Here is a 5,662-nt window from a genome sequence, read left to right on the forward strand (position 1 = left end):
GAAGCAGATGATGACAGAGCACTGGCAGGTGAACATGCCAGATGTTAGCAGGCAGGGAGTGGCCATGCAAGTTCTGAGTGCCCATGAGACATTAATAAACAGGTGGGGGTATAGCTCAGGGGTAGAGCATTTGACTGCAGATCAAGAGGTCCCTGGTTCAAATCCAGGTGCCCCCTACTACAAGNTTGTTTTTACTCATGGAGATATCACACGCAGTGCTGTTTCTTCCATTCACTCCAGTCATGGACCTCTCCAGACCAGGGAGCTACAGACCAACCTGTCATGTGGACAGATGGCAGTCTCCTATCTCTTCCTATATCTGACTGTCCCTCCCATTCCTTTTATCTGTCTCCCCTGTTCCTGCAAACACCTAGTTTCTCTGGTTTTGTTGTTTTCTAAATAGAAGGCAAGAACTATGAATGAGAATTTTATGATGTTTCTAGGCACAGTCAATATTGAGATAGACAGGGACCAGAAATGAAAGCCTAACCATAAACCTATCTCTCTCCATTGCTATCTGATGAACCGGTGGTCAGAACTAAAGAGACTAATCACAAAACCAGGCTGTCTATGTAGGGTATTTCCCATCTGAGCTTCTCTCCCCCTTCCAGAGCCCACTGCACACTTGCTTCATCCTCAGAGGCTAAAGACTGGCTGAGTTGCTGTCCCAGACACAGAGGGACCCTGCATTGATGATGCTGACAGTGCCATCTAGGGCCCCTTTAGAACTCTGAGTGACAGCCCATTTGTCTTCTGGCAAGGAAAAGAGGGGTGTCTGGGGCCTCAGGTGAAAGGCGGTGGCCATCTCAGAGCTAACCTAGGACAACAGTGTGAAGTGGGCTCAGGGTCTGCAGGCTGTTTGCTCCTCTCTGTTTGCTTGGCTGGTGATGCTATTCAAAGATAGGCCTGGGAAGGGTATATACCTAGTTTATATAGGTATAGTGAAACTGCAGAGCTGAGAAAGGCATCTCACCAGTCACGTCTGGCAACTTCTGAAAAGTAGGTCTGTGAGCATCTGTAATTTAACTTTAAAGTCAGTCCTAATAAATCACTACTCAGATGAAAATTATTAACTGTGCATACTGCTGCCAGTGCGGGTATAGCTCAGGGGTAGAATATTTGACTGCAGATCAAGAGGTCCCTTGTTCAAATCCAGGTGCCCTCTTTTCGTGTGATTTTAGAAACTAACTGACCACATTCAGGGTATATAGACCTACTTTCTCTCTTGACTCATGGTTGGAGATTCACCCCAGTGGAGGGCACCCTTGTTTTATTCCCCATCAGATCCCTCACACATGCTTTTTGGATCTCGAGTCTTTTATGTGAGCAAGTCTTCTACAGTTTTACAATGTAGAATAAATTTCCTAAACCTAAAAAGCTAGGTGTTATTAGAAAGAACCATCAGTAGTTCTTAGATTACAGAATTTAACATACAGATGAACTGGGTTGCAGCAGAGGACCCTAAAAAAGATGGAATGGGGGATACTGGGCTGGTATTCCACCACAGTTGGAGATGTCCAAGTGTTTCATCAGAGCTGGGAATAGGGGAGTTCTGGCTCTCGGAAGGGAGGGGGAGCATAAAATCATATGGATTCCATAGGTCACAGGGTTCCAAGCTGCTTAAGGGCCTGGTTTGTATCTATCGGTGGCTCATGACTGATATCTGTTCTACAGGCTCAGCATCTGTACTATAGCAACCATGTGTCCTTATTTTAAGTATTACTCCTTGGAATAAAGTTCCCAGGGATGCTAGAGGGATGAGATAAGAGTGGGTGTGTGGGTGGGGGAGCACTGTCTTAGAGGAGAAGGGAAGAGGGTGAGAGGTTGCGGATAGGGGTGGGTGGAAGCATTTGAGCATTTTTTTTTAAGATTTATTTTTTCATTATATATACTGTCACTATCTTCAGACACACCAAAAGAGGGCATCTGATCCCATTGCAGATGTTTGTGAGCCACCATGTGGTTGCTGGGAATTGAACTCAGGACCACTGGAAGAGCAGTCAGTGCTCTTGACTGAGCTGAGCCATCTCTCCAGTCCGGTGGAGAGCATTTGAAATGTAAATAAATAATCCTGCCTTTTTGAAGCTGTTGCCACAGCTCAGTGTGAAGGGACAAGCAGATCCTGATCATGCTGGAACTTTATATTGGACCCTAGACAGCTCCTCTTCCTGTCTTTTTTACTGAAGACACAGAGGGAATGTGCACTCCCTCCTCTGTGCTGATGGCTTCAGCTCTTTCTACAGAGTGACAGAGATTCCATAAAACCAGACCCAGAATCAAATAAGCACAGTGCTGAGCTTACAATGTCCCTTTCTCTCATGTGTGTTGCCACGTCAGCAACAAATTCCACTGAGTTTTGGAGGATGTTCGCTCCTCCCCAAACTTGAAAGAGAAGTTCCATGTTGAATGTGAGTCTTATTTATTTATTTATTTATTTATTTATTTTAATTAGATATTTTCTTTATATACATTTCAAATTTCAAATGCTATCCGGAAAGTTCCCTATACCCTCCCCCCGCCCTGCTCCCCTACCCACCCACTCCCACTTCTTATCCCTGGCATTCCCCTGTACTGCAGCATATAAAGTTTGCAATACCAAGGGGGCTCTCTTTCCAGTGGTGGCCAACTAGGCCATCTTCTGCTACATATGCAGCTAGAGACACGAGCTCTGGGGGTACTGGTTAGTTCATATTGTTGTTCCACCTATAGGGTTGCAGACCCCTTCAGCTCCTTGGGTGCTTTCTCTAGCTTCTGCATTGGGGGCCCTGTGTTCCATCTTATAGGTGACTGCAAGCATCCACTTCTGTATTTGCCAGGCACTGGCATAGCCTCATATGAGACAGCTATACCAGGGTCCCTTCATCAAAATCTTGCTGGCATATGCAATAGTGTCTGGGTTTGGTGGCTGATTATGGGATGGATCCACTCCTCTACTGCTGGTGGGATTGCAAGCTTTACAACCACTCTGGAAGCCAGTCTGGAGGTTCCTCAGAATATTGGACATAGTACTACCAGAGGATCCTGCAATACCTCTCCTGGGCATATATCCAGAAGATGTCCCAACCAGTAAGAAGGACACATGCTCCACTATGTTCATAGCAGCCTTATTTATAATAGCTAGGAGCTGGAAAGAACCCAGATGTCCCTCAACAGAGGAATGGATACAGAAAATGTGGTACATTTACACAATGGAGTACTACTCAGCTATTAAAAACAATGAGTTTATGGAATTCTTGGACAAATGGATGGACCTGGAGGATATCATCCTGAATGAGGTAACCCAATCACAAAAGAAATCACTTGATATGCACTCACTGATAAGTGGATATTAGCCCAGAAACATAGAAAACCCAAGATACAATTTGTAAAACACAAGACAATCAAGAAGAGGGAAGACCGATGGGCGGATGGATACTTTGTTCCTCCTTAGAATAGGGAACAAAATACCCATGAAAGGAGTTACAGAGACAAAGTTTGGAGCTAAGACGAAAAGATGGACTCTCCAGAGACTACCCCACCTGGGGATCCATCCCATAATCAGCCACCAAACCCAGAATGTGAGTCTTCATTGGGATTTTTTTTTTTTTCTGTAGTAAGTGGCAGAGCCTAGGAAGATCCAATGCTGAATCCATAGATCTTCTCAAGTATTTACCTGCAACCCTGTGTTGGGTTGATGGCCACCACACACCAACTGTATGCTTTATATTTCTAATAACATGACCACATTTTCTTTAAAAATGCTCATTTGGGGACACACACACACACACACACTTTATCTCAAAACTGTGCTGACCCTATGATGAGTTGCTCAATGGTAACTTCCTGCCCTGTCTCTACCATGCTTATGTGAACCTCGTGTTATTTGCTCTTAAGTCTGTAAGAACTCACCAGTGAGGCTTCTAAACCTGGTTTTGGTGTAATGGTTTGATTACTTTGTACAAGTCTTGTTCTATGAGTAAAATATGAGAGGTATATTTACTAGATAAAATCTGAATGAATATTTTTCCAAGAAGATTCATTCTGTGATTGCCCTCATCAGCTCATGCAAATCACAAAAGTTGTACTAGGGCCTCTCTGAATCCTTCCTTTGTTCTCTGTCTCCAGAGACTACATTCATTGGCTACGATCCTCTCTTACATCCTTGGCATCTCTGTTGGGGATGGGTCCACATGGCAGAGATATCTGGCCCCACTTTGGTAGATTCTGTAGCCTGAGCTCTGCCTGTTTAAATAGCCAGTCTTGGCACCTGGTCCCTGTTGATGTTGAGCTAATGGTTTGGGACCAGCATGGGGTTAAATTTTTCTCAGATTTAGAGACTTTTCTTTCAAATTTAGGACCACAAAATGGTAAGGAGAACAGAGGCTGAAAAAAAATCACAGAAAAGATTCCCAGTATAAGAAAGAGAGGAGGGTCAGATTGGGGGAGGGGGAAGGGGAAGGGGGAGAACAATGAATGGGAGGAATTAGCAGGCAAAAATCACAGGAGGGAAGCAGAGCAGGACTCCAGCCCTGCACACTGGTTCTCCAGAAGAGCCTCCAGATGCTGAGCTGCAAAGACCGCAATGTGCTGGCCATGGAGGGATTCTAAGTGGTAGGTCTATGGAGAAGGATGTGGTAAATCCAAGCCTGATCGAGTCCAATCTGAAGGAGGTGGGTCAGGTCCATAGCACATTGGAGATATCTATATATTCTAAATCCTTGGGTGAGGCAGTGCAGGTGACCTGTGCTAATGAGGGAGACTACAAAGGTACAAGAACAAGACTCAGGGACTTTATGTTAATCAAGCTCTGCTCCAAGACTCTGACACCTGCCTATCACGTGCTATGAACCACTGTACTGTATCATATCTGTAGTCTCTCCAATCCTTGGTTATTAAGCAGGAGTCTTTTATTTGTCCCTCATATACAGTCTGAACAAGGATTTCTCAATGGATAGAGAACTCTCCCTTCTGTTTGCTCCTGCCTCTCACTCACCTCTAAAGGTCAGCTAAACAGCCAATGTTTGCATATGGTTCCTTTAGTTATGTTGAAGGAAGTTGAAATAGCATCAGCTGAAGCTTCCTGAATATAGTGTCCCTGCCTCAGTTAGGATCTAAGCCAGAAAAAAATGCCAGTCATTCGTCAGGACATGGCAGTCAGATGAGCAGAGGCAGCTCAGGGCTGGGCCTCATAGGAGGAAGCAGATGATGACAGAGCACTGGCAGGTGAACATGCCAGATGTTAGCAGGCAGGGAGTGGCCAGCAGGTTCTGAGTGCCCATGAGACATTAATAAACAGGTGGGGGTATAGCTCAGGGGTAGAGCATTTGACTGCAGATCAAGAGGTCCCTGGTTCAAATCCAGGTGCCCCCTACCACAAGATTGTTTTTACTCATGGAGATATCACATACTCAGCCCTGTTTCTTCCATTCACTCCAGTCTTGGACACACATCATACTTGCACACCCAGAGAGAAATACACACACACACACACACACACACACACACACACGCAATTGTAAGCATACACACACACATCACCAGTGTTGGAAATTTTCAGTGTCTCTGTAATACTAATTTTCATAATTTAATACTAATTTAAATAAATTAAATAAATAATTTCATAATTTAATACTAATTTTCATTAGTGGTGAGTCAGGTTTCCTAGGACGCTGGAGATGAGAAG

The 5,662-nt window shown here is 44.5% G+C and overlaps 3 non-coding genes across 3 annotated transcripts; all 3 read left to right on the forward strand.

Moving 5' to 3' along the window:
* Positions 1-104: 104 nt before the first annotated feature.
* On the forward strand, positions 105-176 carry Trnac-gca. Its single transcript has one exon. It is a non-coding gene; the product is annotated as a tRNA-Cys (tRNA).
* A 917-nt stretch (positions 177-1,093) lies between these two features.
* Positions 1,094-1,165, forward strand: Trnac-gca. The gene has a single exon. It is a non-coding gene; the product is annotated as a tRNA-Cys (tRNA).
* A 4,112-nt stretch (positions 1,166-5,277) lies between these two features.
* Trnac-gca lies at positions 5,278-5,349 on the forward strand. Its single transcript has one exon. It is a non-coding gene; the product is annotated as a tRNA-Cys (tRNA).
* Positions 5,350-5,662: the final 313 nt, after the last annotated feature.

Source organism: Mus caroli, chromosome 6 (genome assembly GCF_900094665.2).
Source record: "Mus caroli chromosome 6, CAROLI_EIJ_v1.1, whole genome shotgun sequence".
Lineage (NCBI taxonomy): Eukaryota > Metazoa > Chordata > Mammalia > Rodentia > Muridae > Mus > Mus caroli.